The following is a 27,662-nucleotide window of genomic DNA, read 5'->3' as shown; positions in this document are numbered from 1 at the left end:
GTTCACATTCCTGCATCCTCTCCTGTCTCTCTGAGACGCTGTCACAGTAACGCCTTATTACATCTGGCATGGCGTCTCCCGCGGCCTCCGCCGCCGTCCCTGAGCTTCTGCATGCAGAGTGTCAGAGTGGCGATTACGTCAGCCGCGGCCTCCGCTGTGTCCGCGTGGTTGGATGTGCACTTGTCAGCCTGGCGTCTCCTGTCTTCAGTGGCCGGCGCCGCCATTACTGTTTTCATTACCACATGGATTACAAACCAAACTTCCCTCCAAGTGTCTGCATGGGCGCAGCCATCTTGGATTCTGTCAGCTGATCATTTCCTCCAATCTGTTGTCAGTATTGTTAATTTGCATAATTGCCTAGCCAATCCCTTCCTTGCTGCAGGTATAAATACACTGTGCCTGAGCAAGGAAGGCGTCAGTGCTTTGGTTGTCAAACCTAGTTCCTGTTTGTCTCTCTCCTGTGATTGTCTTCCAGGTTCCAGCTCCTGTCTCAAGACTTCCACCATAGAGACCCGCACCAGCATTCCACCTGCGGTGTAGCCTGACTCTCCAATCCATTGTGGATTCATCTGTTTCCAGCTACAACATTACCTGCTTCCAGCTCAGCTTCCAGCAGAGTACAGCTTCCCTTAAAGGGCCGGTGTCCTTTCTACACTTTACCACTCTCCACCGGTATTATTATTTCTCCGCTCTCAAGTTCTACATTTCAGTTCATATTTCATCGCTCCCAAGTTCATTTATTATTTAACTGGTTCCAGCCAGTATCCACTCCGTGCTAACAACAGTCTGGTTCCAGCCAGTATCCACAGCAGCTGTTTTACCTTCAGCAACCCAGCTTTTCCTGGAACACCAGCTGGCACAATCCTGGGTTATCTCCATTGCTACAGTCGGGCCTGGTAAGGACTTTCCATCTAGAAGATCATAAGAACTATCTCACACTACCAGTGCCCTGTGGCTCCTGCCATCCTGTAGTACCCAGGAACTGTATTTATTATTTGCTGACTTTTACGTTTTCTTTTACTGCTGCTGTGTTGCGGAGTTGTCATAATAAACATCATTGACTTTTATCCAAGTTGTCGTGGTCACGCCTTCGGGCAGTTATTATTCATGTTACTTACATGTCCAGGGGTCTGATACAACCTCCCAGGTTCCGGTACATCTCAGCCCCTACAACTGAGGCTGCCTCCCGTCAGCTCAGGCCCTCAGTTGTGACAGTGGGCCCCTGCTGTAGCAGATCCTGTCTGAGCGGTAGAGGCCATGGGTCCTCTGATATCATTTCTTGAAGTTCTGGGTACCAAGCTCTTCTTGGCCAATCCGGAACCACGAGTATCGTTCTTACTCCTCGCCTTCTTATTATTCTCAGTACCTTTGGTATGAGAGGCAGAGGAGGGAACACATAAACCGACTGGTACACCCACGGTGTCACCAGAGCGTCCACAGCTATCGCCTGAGGGTCCCTTGACCTGGCGCAATATCTCTTTAGTTTTTTGTTGAGGCGGGACGCCATCATGTCCACCTGTGGCCTTTCCCAACGGTGTACCAACAGTTTGAAGACTTCTGGATGAAGTCCCCATTCTCCCGGGTGTAGGTCGTGTCTGCTGAGGAAGTCTGCTTCCCAGTTGTCCACTCCCGGAATGAACACTGCTGACAGTGCTATGACGTGATTTTCCGCCCATCGGAGAATCCTTGTGGCTTCTGCCATCGCCATCCTGCTTCTTGTGCCGCCCTGTCGGTTTACATGGGCGACTGCCGTGATGTTGTCTGATTGGATCAGTACCGGCTGGTTTTGAAGCAGGGGCCTTGCCTGACTTAGGGCATTGTAAATGGCCCTCAGTTCCAGAATATTTATGTATAGGGACGACTCCTGACTTGACCAAAGTCCTTGGAAATTTCTTCCCTGTGTGACTGCCCCCCAGCCTCGAAGGCTGGCATCCGTGGTCACCAGGACCCAGTCCTGTATGCCGAATCTGCGGCCCTCTAGAAGATGAGCACTCTGCAGCCACCACAGCAGAGACACCCTGGTCCTTGGAGACAGGGTTATCAGTCGATGCATCTGAAGATGCGATCCCGACCACTTGTCCAAGAGGTCCCACTGGAAGGTCCTTGCATGGAACCTGCCGAATGGAATTGCTTCGTATGAAGCCACCATTTTTCCCAGGACTCGTGTGCAGTGATGCACCGATACCTGTTTTGGTTTCAGGAGGTCTCTGACTAGAGATGACAGCTCCTTGGCTTTCTCCTGCGGGAGAAACACTTTTTTCTGTTCTGTGTCCAGAACCATCCCCAGGAACAGTAGGCGTGTGGAAGGAACCAGCTGTGACTTTGGAATGTTTAGAATCCAGCCGTGCTATTGTAGCACTTCCCGAGATAGTGCTACTCCGACCAACAACTGCTCCTTGGACCTCGCCTTTATAAGGAGATCGTCCAAGTACGGGATAATTAAAACTCCCTTTTTTCGAAGGAGTATCATCATTTCTGCCATTACCTTGGTAAACACCCTCGGTGCCGTGGACAGTCCAAACGGCAGTGTCTGGAATTGGTAATGGCAATCCTGTACCACAAATCTGAGGTACTCCTGGTGAGGAAGGTAAATGGGGACATGCAGGTAAGCATCCTTGATGTCCAGGGATACCATGTAATCCCCCTCGTCCAGGCTTGCAATAACCGCCCTGAGCGATTCCATCTTGAACTTGAATCTTTTTATGTATGTGTTCAAGGATTTTAAATTTAAAATGGGTCTCACCGAACCGTCCGGTTTCGGTACCACAAACAGTGTGGAATAGTAACCCCGTCCTTGTTGAAGTAGGGGCACCTTGACTATCACCTGCTGGGAATACAGCTTGTGAATTGCCTCTAGCACAGCCTCCCTGCCCGAGGGAGTTGTCGGCAAGGCAGATTTGAGGAAACGGCGGGGGGGAGACGCCTCGAATTCCAGCTTGTACCCCTGAGATACTACTTGAAGGATCCAGGGATCCACCTGTGAGCGAACCCACTGATCGCTGAAATTTTTGAGGCGGCCCCCCACCGTACCTGGCTCCGCCTGTGGAGCCCCACCGTCATGCGGCGGACTTGGAAGAAGCGGGGGAGGACTTTTGTTCCTGGGAACCTGCTGTTTGTTGCAGCTTTTTCCCTCTACCTCTGCCTCTAGACAGAAAGGACCCGCCTTTTCCCCGCCTGTTTTTCTGGGGTCGAAAGGACTGTACCTGATAATACGGCGCTTTCTTAGGCTGTGAGGGGACATGGGGCAAAAATGCTGACTTCCCAGCTGTTGCTGTGGAAACTAGGTCTGAGAGACCATCCCCGAATAACTCCTCACCCTTATAAGGCAAAACTTCCATGTGCCTTTTTGAATCTGCATCCCCTGTCCACTGCCGAGTCCATAAGCCTCTCCTAGCAGAAATGGACAATGCACTTATTCTAGATGCCAGCCGGCAGATCTCCCTCTGTGCATCTCTCATGTATAAGACTGAGTCTTTTATATGCTCTACGGTTAGCAATATAGTGTCCCTGTCTAGGGTGTCAATATTTTCCAACAGGGAATCTGACCATGCAGCAGCAGCACTGCACATCCATGCTGAAGCAATAGCTGGTCTCAGTATAACACCTGTGTGTGTATATATAGACTTCAGGATAGCCTCCTGCTTTCTATCAGCAGGTTCCTTTAGGGCGGCCGTATCCGGAGACGGTAGTGCCACCTTTTTTGACAAATGTGTGAGCGCTTTATCCACCCTAGGGGGAGTTTCGCAACGTGACCTATCCTCTGGCGAGAAAGGGAACGCCATTAGTAACTTTTTAGAAATTACCATTTTTTTATCGGGGAAAGCCCACGCTTCTTCACACACTTCATTTAATTCTTCAGATGGGGGAAAAACTATTGGTAGTTTTTTCTCCCCAAACATAATACCCTTTTTTGAGGTACCCGGGTTTATATCAGAAATGTGTAATACCTCTTTCATTGCCTCAATTATGCAACGAATGGCCCTAGTGGACATTAAATTTGACTCTTCGTCGTCGACACTGGTATCAGTATCCGTGTCGACATCTGTGTCTGCCATCTGAGGTAGTGGGCGCTTTAAAGCCCCTGATGGCCTTTGAGTCGTCTGGGCAGGCACGAGCTGAGAAGCCGGCTGTCCCGCATTTAGCATGTAGTCAAATTTTTTATGTAAGGAGTCGACACTTGCACGTAATTCCTTCCATAAGTCCATCCACTCAGGTGTCTGCCCCGCAGGGGGTGACATCACATTTATAGGCATCTGCTCTGCCTCCACATAAGCCTCCTCATCAAACATGTCGACACAGTCGTACCGACACACCGCACACACACAGGGAATGCTCTTAACAGGAGACAGGACCCCACAAAAGCCCTTTGGGGAGACAGAGAGAGAGTATGCCAGCACACACCAGAGCGCTATATAATGCAGGGACTAACTGAATTATGTCCCCTTATAGCTGCTATACGTTATACTGCGCCTAAATTTAGTGCCCCCCCTCTCTTTTTTACCCTTTCTGTAGTGCAGACTGCAGGAGAGAGCCAGGGAGCTTCCTTCCAGCGGAACTGTGAGGGAGAAATGGCGCCAGTGTGCTGAGGGAGATAGCTCTGCCCCTTTTTCGGCTGACTTTTCTCCCGCTTTTTTATGGATTCTGGCAGGGGTAATTATCACATATATAGCCTCTGGGGCTATATATTGTGATTATTTTGCTAGCCAAGGTGTTTTTATTGCTGCTCAGGGCGCCCCCCCCCCCCAGCGCCCTGCACCCTCAGTGACCGGAGTGTGAAGTGTGTATGAGGAGCAATGGCGCACAGCTGCAGTGCTGTGCGCTACCTTGGTGAAGACTGAAGTCTTCTGCCGCCGATTTTCCGGACCATCTTCATGCTTCTGGCTCTGTAAGGGGGACGGCGGCGCGGCTCCGGGAACGAACACCAAGGACGGGTCCTGCGGTCGATCCCTCTGGAGCTAATAGTGTCCAGTAGCCTAAGAAGCCCAAGCTAGCTGCAAGCAGGTAGGTTCGCTTCTTCTCCCCTTAGTCCCTCGTTGCAGTGAGCCTGTTGCCAGCAGGTCTCACTGTAAAATAAAAAACCTAAAATATACTTTCTTTCTAGGAGCTCAGGAGAGCCCCTAGTGTGCATCCAGCTCGGCCGGGCACAGAAATCTAACTGAGGTCTGGAGGAGGGGCATAGAGGGAGGAGCCAGTGCACACCAGATAGTACCTAATCTTTCTTTTAGAGTGCCCAGTCTCCTGCGGAGCCCGTCTAATCCCCCCATGGTCCTTACGGAGTTCCCAGCATCCACTAGGACGTCAGAGAAATTGCGAACGCTTCGCAATTTCTGCTTGTTGAAGTGGGGGAGGCTCCGGTCAGCATGGAGGGCGGCCTAGCCCAGCGATGGGGGGCCCCAGCATGCGATCCAAAGGATAGCATGCTTTAGATTGCCGGTGGGGGGGTGAGCGCAACGTAGCCACGAGTGGGAATAGTCCCTGTTAGTCAGCATGCCGACTGTCAATCGGTCGGGATCCCGGCGTCGGTATAGTGACTGGCGGAACTACAACACTTTAGTAGGGGACACCGAATAAGCTCTGTCTGACAGGAAAACCTCACATAGGAGGGATTTTCAACTGAAGGAAATGAGTATCTGTAGAAATTGCACATGTAAGTGAAGTTGTTGCCCATAGCAACCTACCTATTATCTTCTAGAAGGTGCTAGATAAATAAGTAGAGTCTGGTTGGTTGCTATGGGCAACAACCTCACTTCTCAAAACCCACACCTTAGTAAATATACCCCTAAGTGGCTGATAGAATTACACCAAAGTCCGTTTTGCGCAAGGATCTTGCAACTTTACGCACCGCACATGCTCTGTAGCCAGGTATAGTCGTACTCAACTCAGCTAAACCTCCACTTGCAGCTGAGTAGACACAACTGGGCTTTTGCATGCAGACTTTGGGGTCTATTCATGAAGCAGTGAAAAGAGTGGAGAAGCAAGCCTGTGGAGAAGTTGCCCATGGCAACCAATCAGCTGCTCTGTACAATTGTATAGTATGCAAATTATAAATGTTACTTCAACGCTGATTGGTTGCCATGGGCAACTTCTCCACTGGCTCACTTTCCCACACTTTTAACTGCTTCATGAATAGACCCCTTAGTTACAAGGATGTGCTGGTAGCTAGCAGACGGAATTGAGGACTATTCAGAGCTGATTTCAGACCAGTTTCATTTGCATGGACAGAAATGACACCTGTGCTCACAAGATGCGGCCAACTACAACGGAAATCCAAATTTCTGCCCCAGCGCACAATGCGGTAGTTGCATGTGACGCTGAATCGGCCTACAAGTCTTAGCTATTTCAGATATAGATAAGTAATAAAAAAATATATAATGTCTGACAGGACAAATTAAGAAAGTGTCCAAAAGAGACTCCAATATATGTTTAACACACAATAATGTCATTGTGGTAGGTTTATTGTATTAATTAAACAAAATCCTACAAAATCACACATAGCCAATAAAAAGCTATTTGTTTATTGCTGCAAGTCAGTGACTTTGGGCATTCGGCAGTTTCCATAGAAATATATCAGCATTTAATTTTGAATAATCGGCAGCATAAACAGGAAGAGTCAGTCAGAGGAACGCCGTGCAAGTCTTATTCCACATGTCAAAATAGTCTGGGAGTTCATTCTGAATGGTGAGCACTTGCTTGTGCAAAAGCACTCATGAATTGGTATGTCATTTCCACACAGATGTGTATACTGGTGTATGCAGACATCCGACAAGACCAACAAAGATAATCACCCTTTTAGCTACAGTATGCGCCAGCATCCCGGACCTAAAAGACTGGTCCATTCATAGATCTGTTCCAGGAGCAACTCACAACACTCCCACCATTCATAGTAAGCAAACAGGTAATGATAAGAAAATAAATGCAAGATAATATAATACAGTTTAAAGACCCCTTACTTATTAATAGTTATCTACAGTATGTACAACATGTTCTGCAGAGCTTTACAGAGAAAGTATTAACATGGACACACATACACACTAGGGTTAAAAAAAAAATTTGTTAGAATCCAAATAACCTAGCGGTATGTTTTACGGTTTATGGGAGGAAAAGAGGAGCAACCATAGGAAACCCACGCAAACACATGTAGAACATACAAACTCCACACTGGACTTTGAACCGAAGACCTCAGAAAACTGGAATTCATCTTATTCATAAAGAATTTCAAATTAGAAAAAAAAAAAAAAAAATTATATATATATATATATATATATATATACACAAAATAGAATAACCTTCCTAAAATGTTACCCCCAGCAGTGTATAGGCCTCAGAGCGGACATAACCCCCAGCAGTGTATAGACCTCAGAGCGGACATTACCCCCAGCAGTGTATAGACCTCAGAGCGGACATTACCCCCAGCAGTGTATAGACCTCAGAGCGGACATTACCCCCCAGCAGTGTATAGACCTCAGAGCGGACATTACCCCCAGCAGTGTATAGACCTCAGAGCGGACATTACCCCCAGCAGTGTATAGACCTCAGAGCAGACATTACCCCCATCAGTGTATAGACCTCAGAGCAGACATTACCCCCATCAGTGTATAGACCTCAGAGCGGCCATGCTGTCACCCATCACTCTAATATGACCCCCTGTTGTATCTCTTGGGTCATGCAGAGAGGCCGTGTGAAGAGATTATAGAGCAATCTCCCTTTCTGATGCAATAGGCTGGAGGCATCCTTCCCTATGCAGGCTGCGAGCTGGGAAATCAGGGCCCAGTAGTAGCATCTGCTGTCCATGCATGGAGGAGCCTACAGGAGCACAGCACAGGATGATGCACAGGATGCACAGCACATAGGCAGCCATGCAATAATCTCATTTATGTAGCCGCTACATGGACTTTCATCATCAATGGAAACATGGTGTAACCCCCCGGTATATAGGGGAAGATAACACACAGAGCAGCATGGAGCAGAGCCTGGCACAGATGTCACCGGCATGGTGCAGCACTGGGTGGCACAGGACCAGGCACCTGCTCTGCCAGCCTGCAGCAGGACACAGTCACTAGCACCCGGCTATGTGGTCTGCCAGTGCCTCCTCCCCCCTGCTGCCCATTCATCCGTCTCTTACCTGGTCTGCCGCTGCCACAGAGCCCCCGCCTCCGTCCCTACGAGCCCTGGCTGATGCCGCACTGCCCCCCGTGTAGAACGCGGCCGGCCCGGAGATATAAAGCCCAGCTCGGGGGGAGGAGGGCGAACGCGAAGAGGAGGAGGAGGAGGGAGAGCACCGGTCTGTGATGCGAGCTGCTGTCTGTCACCGGCGGGGGGCGTGGTGGGAGCAGAGGCCGGGGATGGGGAGGAAGGAGCCTGTGTGTGGGGCGGGGTGAGGTTGGCAGAGCCCAGGGGGCTGCTGCTGATGAATGGAGCGTTTCATTGTCTTCCTCATAACGTCTCTGCTGCCACCATGTTACATGGGAGCTCTCTGTAACACCCATTCTGTATGTGCTGCAACGCCTGGATAGAAACCAACCAGAGATAAGGAACAGGAGCCTGTGGCACTACAGTTCCCAGCATGACCTGAGAGCTGCATGTCTGCGTATACCCTGCCATTCAGCTGTCGTATGGAAAGTCAACATTCTGACTGTCATCCTTCAGGATGTCGACAGGTTCTGAATGTCAACAGACTGAATTTCGACATGGACATAAGGTCAACAAGCAATAATGTCAGCATTGCCAAATGTTGACACGGTTGAAATGTCAGTGTGTTCATAATATTGACATTTAACACGTCGATGCTAGAATGTCGACAAACAGGGCTGTTTTTTTTGCATAACAAAATAATAACACAAATGTACTGTCAACATGCTAAATGTCAACGCTATGAACACGTCAACGTTAATCATATCGACGTTTGTGAATGCCAACATTTTTCTTGTTGACCTTGTGTCAAGGTTGACATTCAAAACCTGTGGACAAGCTAGTGTTGACATTCCAACCGGATCCCCTGCCATACAGATGTTTGCCCTATTGGCCATGTCCATCTGGACATACAGTTTATGAGCTGCAACTACTACCATGGCCTCCCATACACATTCCATATGCATGGATTCAGGGGCTGGCTGGGCAGGGGGCAGAGTGCCATCTGCCCCCCGGGCCAGTGTAATTTAAGTATTCCAGGGCCATTTTTGCATTGCATTCTCTGTGAAAAGCTGGGCCACTTGCTTGAGTCTGCCCCCAGGCTGAAAGTTGCCAGCCAGCCCCTGCATGGACTATATTGGGACTGGGGTCTCTGTCACCCAAATATTAAATAGCAGTGAAGACTGAACACTCGGAATGCCTCATAGATCGATCTTCCAAAAAGATTGTGGGCGGGATGTACTAATGTACATCGCCGCCCATCGCCACGATGCTGATCGCATATGTACTAACATATGCGATCAGCATTGCGGAGGACAGCTCTTCCGATAAGAGCTGTCCTCCGCGATGCGCAGCGGCAGCCTGACTTCCGGGATTCGGCCCCAGGAGTCAGTGGCGGCCGCAGTGCATGCTGGGAGGGATCCGATCGGATCCCTCACACAGCGCCGCGGAGAGAAGCCCATAGGCTTCTATGGACGTACTGTCCTGCCGGCCAGGGGTTAGTACATCAGGAAAATGCGGTAAACAGGGAGTTTACCGCATTTTCCGCTTAGTACATCCCGCCCTGTAACTTTTGTATAAATCCAGGAGGCATCAGTGAGAACGAGCCAAAAAGCTTGATGGCAGCACTGATCTACCTGTTCCTCCCTGTCTCCATGCTCACTGCACAGGTGGGACCTTGTCTCTTTTTAACTGCGCCTTTTAATGGTCCGGACAATGGAAAATGGAAAAATGAAAATGAAAAATGGACAAAATCTGTCGTTTATACAAATTGGTTAAATCACGGACAAGTTTTGTCCATTTTCCAGTGTTTGGTAGCAAATGGTAGATTATCAATTGCTCTCATCCATTGCCAGGTTTTCATTCTAACCACAGATTCTGACAGATAATTGTATAGTGTATGCCTAATTTAAGTCTTTGTATTTTTTTCCAATAAATGATAGGGCCTATGTGCTTTGTAAACTCAGCACTACATCTAGAACTATGAGCTATGTTATCAACTTCTAAACTGTGTCATACAGACCACTGTTCAGGCCCCTAACCTCTGCAGATACTCACTGCAGTGCTCAGTCAGCTCCCCCCCCTCCCACTATGCAGGAGCGCCCCTCTTGACTCAGCACTTTTGCAGTGCACACAGACCTCATGCCACCTCGCCACCACCTTACACATAATTCAGTCGGGTATGGGTCGTTGGGTCGACACAACTTAGGTCGGCAGTTATTAGGTCGAACACTGAAGGTCGACATGGGCATTATGTCGACAGGTGAAAAGGTCGACATGAGTTTTTGGACTTTTTTCTTTGTAAAGTCACGGGGAACCCCAATTAGTGCACCGTGTCCCCTCGCATGGCTCACTTCGCTCGCCATGCTTCGGGCAAGGTGCCTCGCTCGATCCAATTGTAGTCCACATGGATCGTAAAGTATGAAAAAGTCTAAAAAATGGAAAAAAAAGTGAAAAACTCATGTCGAACTTTTGACCTATCGACCTAGTACATGTCGACCTAAGCTGTGTCGACCTAACGACCGTATCTTATTCAGTCACCTCAAGGATCACCTGCTCTGCTCAAAATAAATTAACTTTCTTTTTCAGCCCCCAGGATTGGGACAGAAGTTCATTGCTTTGCCTTGGCCCTTCAAGGCAAACTGGCACTGGCTGTTGCAGCAGCTGCAGAGCAGTTCCCTCTTGGCCTCACGGACGGTTCACTGTGACTGTCTCTTCACAGACAGACTGTCACACCTCAGGGCAGTTTAGCCACCGTCATCCTTAGTCACTGACTCACCTCACCGGGTCACACCGCACTGCACTGCCCGATTAGATCCCAGGCTGGCTGTCACTGTCTCAGTGTAGTGAGCAGGCAGTAAGCTAGACACTTTAAGAGAAAGATGGAGGAGGGAACATGGCGGTGGAAAATCATCGCGCCAACTATGGGTGGTACCCTGCGCAGCCACTCAGGTGTAACAGAGCCGGCCCTAACCAATATGATGCCCTAGGCAAGATTTTGGCTGGTGCCCCCTAGAACCACCGCTAGTTCCGCCTCTGACCCTGCACCCCTTTCCCAGCACCATCACCCCCCATCCATAGCAGTCCTTTTTTTTTTCCTACCCCCTGTAATTTAAATAAGAACAGTGTGCACATTTGGCGCACAGCCCAAAAAGGTATGTGTTTTTGCTGGCAAGGGGCATGGCCACACAATAGTACCCCCAATTCAAATTATGCCTTACAGTAGTGCAACTTTATTCACAATTTATCATATGATAGTGTCCCTTATTCACATTACATCACACAGCAGTACCAATTTACCTTATATATGTTACTTCTCACAGTAGTGCCCCTCATTCACATAACATCATACTGAACTGCTCCTTATTCACATTACACCACACCATACTGCTCTTTATTCTCATTACACCACACCACATTGCTCCTTATTCACATTACACCAAACCATATTGCTCTTTATTCACATTAGACCACACAGTAGTGCCCTTTTTATATGTTATGCCAAACAGTAGAACACCTTATACACATAATGTCACACATTGGTAATGCATTTATACACATAATACCACACAGTAATGCCCCTTACACATATGACACACATGATTAATGTCCTTATAAACATAATGCGCCTTACACATTATGTCAACCCTTATTAATGCCCTTATACACATAATTTCCCTTACACATGTCACACATTGTTAATGCCCTTATACACATGACACATAATGTCCGTTACACATATGTCGCACATTATTAGTGCCCTTATACACATAATGACACACATAGTGCCCCTTACACATATGTTACACATTATTAGTGCCCTTATACACATATGACACATATAGTTCCTGGCGTGAGTCAACTGGCAGCTCTGCTAATGTCGGGTGCCTATTTTTTATGAAAATGCATCTTATTGGCATTGCTATGTGGCTAGAATGCACAAGCAGCTTCTGCTGATTAAACTGATATGCAGCATGCCTATATACTGTGTGCAAAATTGGCTGTATCTGCATACGAAATGCTACACACAGAATATAGGCATGCTGCATATCATTTTAATCAGCAGAAGCTGCTTGTGCCCCTAGGCATACCAGATGCCCTAGGCAATTGCCTAGTTTGCCTATGCCTAAGGCAGGCTCTGAGGTGTAACGTGCCTGAAGCCGGTCCTGCGCTAAAATTTCTACAATGAGTGGGGCTTTCATAGCTCTAGGGCAAATTTGCGTATGCAATCGCATAACTGCAATGCATACGCAGAAAACGAGCACCATCGTCAGTTGCGGTTGACCCACGCCTACTCAAAATAATGCAATTGCCGTCACACATGGAACCATGTTTTCAATCGCAGCTGACGTCAGATGCACACCCCACTAATGCATACCCCCCAACATATGGAGCCCGCAAAGAGGGACACTTCTTGCGCGGTGAAGCCACGCCTGCCCGAAAAGGGAATGTGGCTTAAAGAAAGGGGGCCTGGCATCGCGGGCATGCCGCGATTGTGACCCACGCCTCCAATTTTTGTAGCTGTGGGGTCAGTGGCGGATCTTGCCACGGGCAAGCAGGACTTTTGCCCGGGGCGCCGCCTTCCGGAGGGCGCCGCACCATGGCAAGATCCTCCACTGTCAGTGTGCGCCCCAGCAGTGTCCCCCCGCTGTGCCCCCCCTCCCGCTGTGAGAAGGGAACCAGACGCTATGCATCTGGTTTCCCTTCGTGGCGCTGGTCCTCCCCCACTCTGAAGGGAATCAGACGCTAAGCATCTAGTTTCCCTTCATGGAGAGGACCTTTGGTGTGCGGTGCGCGATGACGTCATCGCGCACCGCACAGCATTGTGGCATAGACGCTAGGGGTCATAATTGACCTCTAGCGCTTATGCTGTGCTATGGGAGAGACGTCATGACTGACGTCTCTCCCATAGATCCGAGGAGAAGAGCGGCGCCGGTCTGCAGGGTCTGGAAACTGGAGCGGGGTACAGTAAGTATACTTTTTTTTTTTCAGCAGCGCTACAAATGGGGGGCGTGACTGACCACGCCCCCATGTTAAGCCACGCCCCTAACTTTTGCCCGGGGCGCCGCAAGGGCAAGAACCGGCCCTGTGTGGGGTCATGGCCAGCGCTCTGAGCTGCTGGCTATGCCCCCAGTCCCTCTGTCTCTTGTGAATAGATGCTGTGCGTACGCTTACAGTGTCTATTCACTACTGCTCTGCAGCGAGTGCAGGAGCATCTCAACTGCCCACCCCTCTCCCACCGCGGGACACTGTGGCCCGCAAGTGGGACAGCGGGACAGTCCCAAAAAAAGTGACTGTCCTGTGAAAATCGGGACAGTTGGGAGGTATGAAAACGGCCATGACACGTCTGCATTTTCCGAACCACTCCCCACAAACTCCATGTTTCCTCCCCCAAATTGTCACATCCTGTCAATCACTTTGTGGTCGCATTTCACTAGGCCTGCGTTTGCTGAGCAATTGTAATTTTGGTCTTCGCGCGTCCGCAGTTCGTTTTGACGATAAATGGACGATTTGCGTTTTTGCAATTTAGCGATCCTTACTGAATTAGGCTCATAGCAAGTAATTCTGAGTTGATCGCAGCAGGAACTTTTTAGCAGTTGGGCAAAACCATGTGCATTGCAGGGGGGGCAGATATAACATGTGCAGAGAGAGTTAGATTTGGGAGGGGCGTGTTCAATCTGCAATCTAAATTGCAGTGTAAAAATAAAGCAGCCAGTATTTACCCTGCACAGAAACAATATAACCCACCCAAATCTAACTCTCTCTGCACATGTTATATCTGCCACCCCTGCAGTGCACATGGTTTTGCCCAAATGCTAACAAAGTTCCTGCTGCGACCAACTCAGAATTACCCCCATAGTCCTATGGTGGTCATTCCGAGTTGTTCGCTCGTTGCCGATTTTCGCTATGCTGCGATTTGTTGCTAAATGCGCATGGTACGCAGAGCGCATGCGCTGTTATTTAACACAAAACGTAGTAGATTTGCTGGTGTTCGTGCGACGCTATTCAGTCGCACTGCTGATCGGTGAATGATTGACAGGAAAGGGGCGTTTCTGGGTGGTAATTGAGCGTTCTCCGGGAGTGTGCTAAAAAACGCAGGCGTGTCAGGGAAAAACGCAGGAGTGGCTGGAGAAACGGGGGAGTGGCTGGCCGAACGCAGGGCGTGTTTGTGACGTCAAACCAGGAACTAAACGGACTGAGCTGATCGCAGTCTAGGAGTATGTCTGGAGCTACTCAGAAACTGCAAAGATTTATTTAGTAGCAGTTCTGCTAATCTTTAGTTCGCTATTCTGCTAAACTAAGATACACTCCCAGAGGGCGGCAGCTTAGCGTGTGCAATGCTGCTAAAAGCAGCTAGCGAGCGAACAACTCGGAATGAGGGCCTATGTTCTGACATTAGGGGCTAAATTCAATTAGGGTCAGCAACAGTGTGAAAATGCTCTCACCTGCATTAGGTCGACAGGTACAAAACGTTGACATGATCAAAATGTCTACATGTAAAGGCCGACAGTGCTTAAGGTCAACAGGTTCAAATGGTCGACGTGACAATGGTCAACACACATACTGTATGGTCGACAACATTTGTAATATTTTTTTTTTTTTTTTTACTTTTTCATCATTTGCCATCCATGTGAACTACAATTGGGAATTGTTACCTGTGCCAAGCGCAGTGGCAGCGGAGTGAGCCACCTTGTCCTAAGCGTGGCATGCAGAGCAAGTCCCAGAATGGGACGCGGTATACTAATTGGGGCCACATGTGGTTTGTGATAGAAAATTACACCCCAAAAAAACTTGTGTTAACCTTTTTTATTAGACCATTTCCATGTTGACCTTTTCAAGTTTCTACCTTTTAAATATCAACCTATTGACCTTGTTCGATAGCCCCTAGAACTGTAAAGCCCATACGTTAAGTTGGTACTTCCTCTGATTGTGTTTATGCCCAATATTTAAAAGGGCAATGCTTTTAATAGCAAGACCTAACCGTGTAAAATATCGTGCATGAACACAATCAGAAGCGCCGGGTTTCACACCCCAATGTTTCGCAAAAAATGCACCTGGTGTAATAACAAATTTAACTAAAACAAGACAAGTGATTCCAATAAAATTTAAAAAATCAACATTTTGATTATGTTTTTGTTTTAAAGCTATTCATTTAGGATTTGTGTAAATTGGCACCATTGCTTTTGGCATGTTTAGGTTGGACGGATAGAGAACACTGATGTGTTGCCTGTACAAACTGGAAAATATCAAACGATGAATAAACCTTGTAATTATGGTAATGTGTCAGGAATGTGGAAAAAAACACAGAATTGCAACTATATTGATAAATAAGCACATGGATCTACTGGCCAAGATGGGCGTATCTAAGGAGTTGGGTTGAGTCATAAGATTAGAAATACGAGCACGCCTACTCGTAGTTTTGCTCTTAAATGAAAAATGTATATTCCATGGTGCAGGATTATAGAAATAAAGAGCCTTATTCTGAGTTACACGCAAACTCCACGCAATGCCAATATTCACATACATGAGCGATTGTTTGCAACTGTGCATGATCAAAAATGTTAGCGCAACGGTGCTACTGCGGTCAGGTCAGATTGTATCAGAAATGTTGCGAAAAAGTGATGGACATTTCCAGAATTTAACTGGGAGTGTGGTGGGCATGTCGGTGCTAGCGGCTACATTCTCAGACACACAGGCATAGGATGCAAGCATAGGAGACCGCAGTCAGGTGGAGAAACTGCACATGTCATGGGGCTGGTGCAAGTGTCGATGTCAGATGTGATTGTGCACTGATGGGGAATTGAACAGAATCATAGGTGATGTTGCAGCATGCATGGGCACTGAAAGTGGGCGCCTCAGGGCTAGCACATTCTGATATACGGATCCAGTCAGGATCCCGACGTTCGGTATCCCAGCAGTCAGAATACCTACGCTGGAAACCCGACACTGCTCTGAATGTCAACACCGACATACCGACATGGAGTGAAATGCCGGCGTCAGGATCTTGAATGCCAGAATCCCGATCGAGGCCTGCCAGGACTCCACACTGATAGGCTGCGGGGGGAGGATGTTAAGGTTTAGGGTGCGAGGAGAAGGGTTATTGTTAGGTTGCATGAGGGGGTTAGACTGCCGTGGGCGGGAGGGGGGGGGGGGGTTGTTACGGTTAGGAACCCCAGTGGAGGGTTAGGCTGCAGGGAGGGTGGGTTATGGTAAGGCACCACCGGGGAGCGTTAGGGTTAGGCCGTGGGTTTTAGGGTCAATCTGCAGGAAAGGAGGGTTAGGGAGGATAGGGGTTAGGTGTTCTTAGCTTACCAAATAGTTGTCGGGATCCTGAGTGTCGGATGCCGTTGTTGGTATTTTGACTGCCGTCATACCAAGCGCCGGGATACCGATACCATCCCTGATGGGGATAGTACACAATAGGAGGGCTGAAACTACCATTTACATATAATCACCTCTGTGGATCCGCAAAATGGTGTAGTCCTGGAAAGCAGGATGCGGACGGTGCAGGCAGAAAATCCCAATAATGGACCCTGCAGGGGAAGGTAAATGAACTAACGTTTCTAACAACAACACACTCCTATTAACAATTCTCTTATCAAACAATGCAATAAACACAAGCAGGTATCGTACCAATAGCCTACCTTTATTGGAGCCTAAAAGAGGGAGATGCAGTGACAAGGTGATGGGGATTTACCCTAACACACTTCCTATTACAAGGGCCTATAAAAGGGATATTGAACCTACCACAGGGCCTAGTGCTCTGCCATGCCTCTGGCCTAATTCCGCCTATCAAGGGAGTTGTTACAAAATTACTATAGGGCCTAATGCTGTTTGCAACCTAAGGCCTAGTGTCACCTACCAATTGGGACTCTTATGCAATTACTTTTGGGCCTAATGCCCTATGCAGCGTCAGTCCTAATGCCCGCTTAACTTTGGAGTATATACTGTAAATATATATATATATATATATATATATATATATATAGCTAGTGTCCTCTCATGCCTCCTTGTGGGGGCTTGATGCCCACCTACTATGCCCCAACCCTATGGCCCCAGGCATAGCATCCACTTGTCTCACTGGCCCAGTGAATGACACCCTGGTGGTCTAGGGGGATATACACACACAATAGGTGGACTTACTGTCCTGCAGTTTTTGGCTGAACTGGTAAGTCCACCAATAATCTAATTGTAAAGCGCAATGGAATATGCTGCGCTATATAAGAAACTGTTAATAAATAAATAATAATAATGGGCCTCCCTGACTTTGGTCCTCCACATACTGTATTTCACCTGAGGGCTTCTAGGACTCTTTGTCTGAGGTGTGCAACTCTCCATGACCTCAGGTCTTTTGATGTCTTCTGGGCTGATCTTCACCTGGCAAGCAGTGGCCTGCCTAAGCTCTTTTGCAGTGGCCACTGCTACACCAGGACTTATTGCATCTTCACCGGTGTTGCTACAGACAGGTGTTGGTTCTGTACTCACCTGGGCGGTGGCCACCACCTCCCATTCTTCCGACTTCTCTGTCAGCATCTGCACCCCTCTTTATTCTTCAGGAGCTCTTCTCCTTTTTTTGCCATTGAACCGAACTCTGCCATCTTGCGCTGGCTAATATAAGCCAGCACCTGGGGGTGGGGCAATAATGATTGGCCCGCTCACGGCACCATTTTCAAAATGTACCTCTGAGATTGGAGGTCCTGAATCTCCACATATCAGGCACCGCCATGGTACTTGTAGGGCGGTGGTGGGAACGCCCTGCCACAGGACTCACAGCTGCTGCCCAACTCTGCTGTAATGGCTGGTGGGGACTGAATCCAGGCCCATCACCAAGCCCAAGGCCTCCTCTGTGCCCAGTGCATTAGCAGACAGAGACCAGATCGCTCTGTATCCAGGATCTCACTGCTATGCCCCTCGGCCCTCGCTACAGTTCTCGGTGCACAGTACAAGCATTTGTTTTGGTCTAGTTTTTAATTCTTATAACTAGTTCCAGAAATAGGAAGAGTGGAATCATGTCGGAAATGAGTAAAATAATCATCTGTAGATTTAAACCTTGCATCAACTTAAATCTTTACGTATCAGCACCTTTTTTCATAGTAAAAGGACTGTGTATACCCTAATTGCCAACTCTCCTACTGTGTTGTTTACAGCACTAATTGTTTCAGACTGTCCGAAGGAAGTATACTGCGGAACCCCTTACCTGTTACTTCCTGGTTCTTGTTATGTATCTGTTCCGTTCATAAAGCTACATTGTTGTTATGTGCTGTTCCCCTGTAAAGAAGCAAACTGTGTTTGCTCCAATCTGGGTTTGGTGTCACAAACATCCTCTCACGGATGCACCAACAGCGAAGATTAAAAGAAGGTCTGTTTAAAAGGCCAGAATAGGGGTTATATATATGATTAGAGTACCTATATGAGAAAGTACCGGATCAGCACCAGAAAAGAGACAGACCCGAGACAGATTTAAAGAGCCTGCTGTGCAACAGGTAGTTGACAACGAAACAGACTCCACTGACAGTAGTGATGCTTAAAAGTAGCCACGTTACCTGCAGCTGACTAGCATTAAAGCAATAGACCTCCAAACTATTAAATGGGAGGCAGATGCCGCACAGTTAGGCCCTTACCTTGGTGATACTGCATGGAGCCACCAGGTGGTGCCACATCTCTCCCTGGGTTCCTACTTCCACTAACTGCACATCACAGGTGCTGGAAGAACACTGCATCCTGTACTGTAGTACTGTTCTCCTCTACAGTCATTCTTAGTGCTACCAGTGACAACTCACCCAACTCTGCCCCTGGTCCAACCAACGTCACAAGGTCATACCGGTGGCTCCCCATTGGTAGCGCCAATTGCTTGGGCTACTCAGACCAGGGGAAACACGTTGCTGGTCTGGACAGAGGTGGGTCCCTTAGTTTCCAGGGGCCTCAGTGTAATGCACCTGCTGCTCCACGGTAATTATGCCCGAGGTTGTTATACGCTGTTATGCAGTAAAGAAACACACTGTGTCGCTCCAATCTCAGTGTGGAGTCATATATACAAATATCCTCTCGCGGATGTAATATCCACAATGTCTGTGAGGCCGCCCAAACTAGGGGAACCATCAGAGACTCTGTAGAGAGCAGGGAATTTGGCCACAATGGCACAAACCTGCCTGCAGATTTGTCAGACGTACCATGATGATCACAAAAACACTGCGTAATCACACATACCCCATTGAAAATGAGTAATTTAAGGGTGCGATGATGTAATTAATGTACTGTCACTTAAGGATGAGAATGACGTCATTAAGTCATGCCCACTTTTTCTTTAATACTTCTCTCCACCACAGATGAGATATGAACAGTAGGTAAGTAATATATGGGTGTGGTATAGAAAAACAGTAATTAGACAGTCATTAGGTTGACCCCATATGGTTGACATGCATTCAGTTGACAGGGGCAAAAGATTTCCTCCAGATGATTTTCAATGTTATATAACAAAGAAAAAAGTGTATATAGTGATGTACCGTTTTAAAATTTAATATACACTCACATAAACATACAACAATAGAACAATAAAACAATCAGTGCATGGTTTCCAAGGTGCAAAAGTCCAAAGTGCGTAATTACCAGCAGTACGGAAGAACTGTCTCACGGCAGTTCTAAAAGCATGAGGATTTATTTTCCACGGCAACTGCGGCTGTCACTTCCTCGTTCGTCTGGTCTGTAATCTGACGCACCCGGTGTCTCCTTGGATGTAAAAGCCAACGCGTTTCTACCCTTTGCGGGTCTTATCAAGGCATCCAGCAGAATGAAGTCCTCTCTCCCTGTCCTCCGTTATTTAAATGAACCGCTACCAATAATCGCGAGGCGGGCGCAGGTGGCTCCTATACACATAATTACCTACAAGTCCCATGAGCCTTTTCTGCGCCTCGCCGTCACTTCCTGCCTCCGACTTCCGGTATCCACTAACTCCCCTTCTCTTCCACGACCGTCGCTCCATGCGGCCGGCCGGATGTTGTCACACAAGTCCGTATCCATGGCAACGCGGCCCTGCGTATCTCCCATGGTAACGAAGGTGCTTTTCTATTAGTGTCATTCATAACGAGTGACAACATCCGGCCGGCCGCATGGAGCGACGGTCGTGGAAGAGAAGGGGAGTTAGTGGATACCGGAAGTCGGAGGCAGGAAGTGACGGCGAGGCGCAGAAAAGGCTCATGGGACTTGTAGGTAATTATGTGTATAGGAGCCACCTGCGCCCGCCTCACGATTATTGGTAGCGGTTCATTTAAATAACGGAGGACAGGGAAAGAGGACTTCATTCTGCTGGATGCCTTGATAAAGACCCGCAAAGGGTAGAAACGCGTTGGATTTCACATCCAAGGGGACACCGGGTGCGTCAGATTACAGACCAGACGAACGAGGAAGTGACAGCCGCAGTTGCCGTGGAAAATAAATCCTCATGCTTTTAGAACTGCCGTGAGACAGTTCTTACGTACTGCTGGTAATTACACACTTTGGACTTTTGCACCTTGGATACCATGCACTGATTGTTTTATTGATCTATTGTTGTATGTTTATGTGATTGTATATTAAAGTTTAAAACGGTACATCACTATATACACTTTTCTCTAACGTCCTAAGTGGATGCTGGGACTCCGTAAGGACCATGGGGAATAGCGGCTCCGCAGGAGACTGGGCACAACTATAAAGAATGCTTTAGGTCTAACTGGTGTGCACTGGCTCCTCCCACTATGACCCTCCTCCAGACTTCAGTTAGAATCTTGTGCCCGGCTGAGCTGGATGCACACTAGGGGCTCTCCTGAGCTCCTAGAAAGAAAGTATATTTAGGTTTTTTATTTTACAGTGAGATCTGCTGGCAACAGACTCACTGCAGCGAGGGACTAAGGGGAGAAGAAGCGAACCTACCTAACAGGTGGTAGTTTGGGCTTCTTAGGCTACTGGACACCATTAGCTCCAGAGGGATCGACCGCAGGACCCGACCTTGGTGTTCGTTCCCGAAGCCGCACCGCCATCCCCCTTACAGAGCCAGAAGCAACGAAGAGGTCCGGAAAATCGGCGGCAGAAGACTTCGGTCTTCACCAAGGTAGCGCACAGCACTGCAGCTGTGCGCCATTGCTCCTCATGTACACCTCACACTCCGGTCACTGATGGGTGCAGGGCGCTGGGGGGGGGGGCGTCCTGAGGGCAATATATGACACCTTGGCTGGCAAACCTACATCATATATAGTCCTAGAGGCTATATAGATGTAAAATTACCCCTGCCAGTATTCCAGAAAAAGCGGGAGAAAGTCCGCGGAAAATGGGGCGGGGCCATCTCCCTCAGCACACTGGCACCATTTTTCCCTCACAGCTCCGCTGGAAGGAAGCTCCCTGGCTCTCCCTTGCAGTCTGAACACTACAGAAGGGTAAAAAAGAGAGGGGGCGCACTAAATTTAGACGCAGTATAGATATATATATATATGATATATAAAAAAGCAGCTATAAGGGAAAACACTCATTTATAGTGGGATCCCTGTGTTATATAGCGCTCTGGTGTGTGCTGGCATACTCTCTCTCTGTCTCCCCAAAGGGCTTTGTGGGGTCCTGTCCTCTGTCAGAGCATTCCCTGTGTGTTTGCGGTGTGTCGGTACGACTGTGTCGACATGTGTGATGAGGAGGCTTATGTGGAGGCGGAGCAAATGCCTGTAAACGTGATGTCACCCCCTGCGGGGTCGACACCTGAGTGGATGGTGCTGTGGAAGGAATTACGCGACAGTGTCGACTCCTTGCATAAAAGGTTTGACGACATATCTAATGTGGGACAGCCGGCTTCTCAGCCTGTGCCTGCCCAGGCGTCTCAAAAGTCATCAGGGGCTCTAAAACGCCCGCTACCTCAGATGACAGACACAGATGTCGACACGGATACTGACTCCAGTGTCGACGACGATGAGACTAATGTAACTTCCAGTAGGGCCACACGTTACATGATTGAGGCAATGAAAAATGTGTTGCACATTTCTGATGTTACCCCCGGTACCACAAAAAAGGGTATTATGTTTGGAGAGAAAAAACTACCAGTAGCTTTTCCTCCATCTGAAGAGTTAAATGAAGTGTGTGAAGAAGCGTGGGCTTCCCCTGATAAAAAGCTGGAAATTTCTAAGAGGTTACTAATGGCGTACCCTTTCCCGCCAGAGGATAGGTCACGCTGGGAAACATCCCCTAGGGTGGATAAAGCGCTCACACGCTTGTCAAAGAAGGTGGCACTACCGTCTCCGGATACGGCCGCCCTGAAGGAATCTGCTGATAGAAAGCAGGAGGCTATCCTGAAATCTATATACACACACACAGGTGTTATACTGAGACCGGCTATTGCTTCAGCCTGGATGTGCAGTCCTGCTGCTGCGTGGTCAGATTCCCTGTCAGAAAATATAGATACCCTAGACAGGGACACTATATTGCTAAACGTAGAGCATATAAAAGACGCACTTTTATACATGAGGGATGCACAGAGGGATATTTGCCGGCTGGCATCCAAAATTAGTGCAATGTCCATTTCTGCCAGGAGAGGGTTATGGACTCGGCAGTGGACAGGAGATGCAGATTCCAAACGACACATGGAAGTTCTGCCTTATAAGGGTGAGGAGTTGTTCGGGGATGGTCTCTCGGACCTCGTTTCCACAGCAACAGCTGGGAAGTCTACATTTTTACCCCATGTTCCCTCACAACCAAAGAAAGCACCGTATTATCAGGTACAGTCCTTTCGGCCCAATAGGGGCAAGCGGGTTAAAGGCGCGTCCTTTCTGCCCAGAGGCAGAGGTAGGGGAAAGAAGCTGCAGCATACAGCCAGTTCCCAGGAGCAAAAGTCCTCCCCCGCTTCCTCTAAGTCCACAGCATGACGCTGGGGCTTCACAGGCGGAGCCAGGTACGGTGGGGGCCCGTCTCAAATATTTCAGCACTCAGTGGGCTCGCTCACGGGTGGATCCCTGGATCCTTCAAGTAGTATCTCAGGGGTACAAGCTGGAATTCGAGACGTCTCCCCCCCCGCCGTTTCCTCAAATCTGCCTTGCCAACCACTCCCTCAGGCAGGGAGGCAGTGTTACAGGCAATTCACAAGCTGTATTCACAGCACGTGATAGTAAAGGTGCCCCTACTTCAACAAGGAAGGGGTTACTATTCCACAATGTTTGTGGTACCGAAACCGGACGGTTCGGTGAGACCCATTTTAAATTTGAAATCCTTGAACACATATATAAAAAAATTCAAGTTCAAGATGGAATCGCTCAGGGCGGTTATTGCAAGCCTGGACGAGGGGGATTACATGGTATCACTGGACATCAAGGATGCTTACCTGCATGTCCCCATTTACCTTCCTCACCAGGAGTACCTCAGATTTGTGGTACAGGATTGTCATTACCAATTCCAGACGTTGCCGTTCGGTCTATCCACGGCTCCGAGGGTCTTTACCAAGGTAATGGCCGAAATGATGATACTCCTTCGAAAGAAGGGAGTTTTAATTATCCCGTACTTGGACGATCTCCTGATAAAGGCGAGGTCCAGAGAGCAGTTGTTGGTCGGGGTAGCACTATCTCGGGAAGTGCTACAACAGCACGGCTGGATTCTAAACATTCCAAAGTCACAGCTGGTCCCTACGACACGTTTACTGTTCCTGGGGATGGTTCTGGACACAGAACAGAGAAAAGTGTTTCTCCCGGAGGAGAAGGTCAAGGAGCTGTCATCTCTAGTCAGAGGCCTCCTAAAACCAAAACAGGTGTCGGTGCATCACTGCACGCGGATCCTGGGAAAAATGGTAGCTTCCTACGAAGCGATTCCATTCGGCAGGTTTCATGCAAAAACCTTTCAGTGGGACCTGTTGGACAAGTGGTCCGGATCGCATCTTCAGATGCATCGTCTGATAACCCTGTCTCCGAGGACAAGGGTGTCTCTGCTGTGGTGGCTGCAGAGTGCTCATCTTCAAGAGGGCCGCAGATTCGGCATACAGGACTGGGTCCTGGTGACCACGGATGCCAGCCTTCGAGGCTGGGGGGCAGTCACACAGGGAAGAAACTTCCAAGGACTATGGTCAAGTCAGGAGACTTCCCTGCACATAAATATTCTGGAAATAAGGGCCATTTACAATGCCCTAAGTCAGGCAAAACCCCTGCTTCAAAACCAGCCGGTACTGATTCAGTCAGACAACATTACGGCGGTCGCCCATGTAAACCGACAGGGCGGCACGAGAAGCAGGACGGCGATGGCAGAAGCCACAAGGATTCTCCGATGGGCGGAAAATCACGTGTTAGCACTGTCAGCAGTGTTCATTCCGGGAGTGGACAACTGGGAAGCAGACTTCCTCAGCAGGCACGACCTCCACCCGGGAGAGTGGGGACTTCATCCAGAAGTCTTCCAAATGATTGTAAACCGTTGGGAAAGGCCACAGGTGGACATGATGGCATCCCGCCTAAACAAAAAGCTAGAAAAGTATTGCGCCAGGTCAAGAGACCCGCAGGCGATAGCTGTGGACGCTCTAGTGACACCGTGGGTGTACAGGTCGGTTTATGTGTTCCCTCCTCTTCCTCTCATACCAAAGGTACTGAGGATAATACGGAGAAGAAGAGTAAGAACTATACTCATTGTTCCGGATTGGCCAAGAAGGGCTTGGTACCCGGAACTTCAAGAAATGATCTCAGAGGACCCATGGCCTCTACCGCTTAGACAGGACCTGCTGCTGCAGGGGCCCTGTCTGTTCCAAGAATTACCGCGGCTGCGTTTGACGGCATGGCGGTTGAACACCGGATCCTGAAGGAAAAGGGCATTCCGGAGGAAGTCATTCCTACGCTGATTAAGGCTAGGAAAGAAGTAACCGCAAACCATTATCACCGCATATGGCGAAAATATGTTGCGTGGTGTGAGGCTAGGAAGGCCCCAACGGAGGAATTTCAGCTGGGCCGTTTCCTGCACTTCCTACAGTCAGGGGTGACTATGGGCCTTAAATTGGGTTCCATTAAGGTCCAGATTTCGGCTCTATCGATTTTCTTCCAGAGAGAACTGGCTTCACTACCTGAAGTTCAGACGTTTGTTAAGGGAGTGCTGCATATTCAGCCCCCTTTTGTGCCTCCAGTGGCACCTTGGGATCTCAACATGGTGTTGGATTTCCTAAAGTCACATTGGTTTGAGCCACTTAAAACCGTGGATTTGAAATATCTCACGTGGAAAGTGGTCATGTTGTTGGCCTTGGCTTCGGCCAGGCGTGTATCAGAATTGGCGGCTTTGTCATGTAAAAGCCCTTATCTGATTTTCCATATGGATAGGGCAGAATTGAGGACTCGTCCCCAGTTTCTCCCTAAAGTGGTATCAGCGTTTCATCTGAACCAACCTATCGTGGTGCCTGTGGCTACAAAAGACTTGGAGGCTTCCAAGTTGTTGGACGTAGTCAGGGCCCTGAAAATATATGTTTCCAGGACAGCTGGAGTCAGAAAGACAGACTCGCTATTTATCCTGTATGCGCCCAACAAGTTGGGTGCACCTGCTTCAAAGCAGACTATTGCTCGCTGGATCTGTAGTACGATTCAGCTTGCACATTCTGCGGCTGGACTGCCGCATCCTAAATCAGTGAAAGCCCATTCCACGAGGAAGGTGGGCTCTTCTTGGGCGGCTGCCCGAGGTGTCTCGGCTATACAACTTTGCCGAGCAGCTACTTGGTCGGGGTCAAACACATTTGCAAAATTCTACAAGTTTGACACCCTGGCTGAGGAGGACCTAGAGTTTGCCCATTCGGTGCTGCAGAGTCATCCGCACTCTCCCGCCCGTTTGGGAGCTTTGGTATAATCCCCATGGTCCTTACGGAGTCCCAGCATCAACTTAGGACGTTAGAGAAAATAAGAATTTACTCACCGGTAATTCTATTTCTCGTAGTCCGTAGTGGATGCTGGGCGCCCATCCCAAGTGCGGATTGTCTGCAATACTTGTATACAGTTATTGCCTAACTAAAGGGTTATTGTTGAGCCATCTGTTGAGAGGCTCAGTTGTTATCATACTGTTAACTGGGTATTGTATCACGAGTTATACGGTGTGATTGGTGTGGCTGGTATGAGTCTTACCCGGGATTCAAAATCCTACCTTCTTGTGTCAGCTCTTCCGGGCACAGTATCCTAACTGAAGTCTGGAGGAGGGTCATAGTGGGAGGAGCCAGTGCACACCAGTTAGACCTAAAGCTTTCTTTATAGTTGTGCCCAGTCTCCTGCGGAGCCGCTATTCCCCATTGTCCTTACGGAGTCCCAGCATCCACTACGGACTACGAGAAATAGAATTACCGGTGAGTAAATTCTTTTTTTTTTTTTGTTATATAACATTGAAAATCATCTGGAGGAAATCTGTACTACAGTTGGTCCCTTCACATGGGCGCTTGTATGTATTATCACAATATGTTGCAGTTTGCTTGAGATCTTTTATCTTTTTTTTCTCTTGGTGGAGGTACATACAAGAGTTACCTCTGTGTGATTTGTACATTATATGAAAGAAAAAAAAATCCGCACAGATCATATAGATCATATATTCATATCAGTAAGTTACTTCCCATTGTTTATAATTGAAAACAATTTTCAGAGAAAATGCTTGGTATTAACCATTAATTTGGGGGTGCTCCCTGGAATAAGTTAATCATATTAAAACACAAAAAGAAAAAGTATTCCACATTGGGGCACTCATCTGTAACTTGCTGTAATGGAAAATCTGAATCTGGGTATGGGACAACTCCCTATAAAACATAACCTTTATTATAATTAGTTTAAAATACTAATAGTGGATAGCTAGCGAAGTATTCAAAGAGAATAAGTGAAATAGTGAATAGTGCAAAAGAAAAAAATCAAAAGATAAAATTAGAACACACACTAGTCTCGAATATGATCAGTCAGCTAGATAATTATCTTGTAATAATTATACAACTATATCGTTGTGCTTATTGTCAATATTGACCTATAGGATTGTATACATAAATTGTGCGCTCCCCTCCTTGGGATATTTAGGCTTACTGTTGGGATAATTTAATTGAGGATTCCACTATTGATCACAGGATACAGTGATCATAATCAGCAATCCACGTATTGATACCCTAAGTGGATACAGTTCTGAACCACTTGTGACTACTGCTAATGTAGAGGGATTGTTAGAGTGACCCTATCTCAATACATAGCGATTTTTATTTATGTGGTTCCAACTTTCTAAAATTCTAAGTATATTCCCAACAGGACATATTCCCACCATGTAAGGTTTATGTGAAAAACAAGGGCACTGCAGCGATATGATCTGAACACTTCCCTTGTACAGAACGAAATCACTTAGATAGATATTCTCATATAACATGCATTCACACACGTCAGTTAGGGGGTTAATCCTATTCGAGCATAGCCTTCCACAGTACCTGGGAGTAAGTAAATTATCCTCAATCTCCCTGCTCCTGTATATAATTGATAAGAAACAGCTCAAACAAGCCATAATAGTATTGCTGAATCAGAGGATCTCGATGGTATGCGCTCCCAGTATTAGATCTATATCACTTA

The 27,662-nt window shown here is 48.0% G+C and overlaps 1 protein-coding gene across 2 annotated transcripts in view; it reads right to left on the bottom strand.

Moving 5' to 3' along the window:
- The window catches only part of OSGIN2 (oxidative stress induced growth inhibitor family member 2), a 204,839-nt gene that overhangs the window by 27,380 nt on the left and 149,797 nt on the right, over nt 1–27,662 (bottom strand). Inside the window, exon 1 of one of the 2 annotated variants that reach the window (XM_063924073.1) lies at nt 8,123–8,427. The exons of the other annotated variant lie outside the window; for it this stretch is intronic. The gene's annotated coding sequence lies outside the window, so the exon portion shown is untranslated. Of the gene's footprint in view, nt 1–8,122; nt 8,428–27,662 lie in introns of those variants that run through there. 2 annotated transcript variants of the gene reach the window in all.

The sequence above is a fragment of the Pseudophryne corroboree genome, chromosome 5, assembly GCF_028390025.1.
Source record: "Pseudophryne corroboree isolate aPseCor3 chromosome 5, aPseCor3.hap2, whole genome shotgun sequence".
NCBI classification, from domain to species: domain Eukaryota; kingdom Metazoa; phylum Chordata; class Amphibia; order Anura; family Myobatrachidae; genus Pseudophryne; species Pseudophryne corroboree.
The sequence above is the reverse complement of the archived record's forward strand: the minus strand, read 5'-3'. Positions and strand labels throughout refer to the sequence as shown.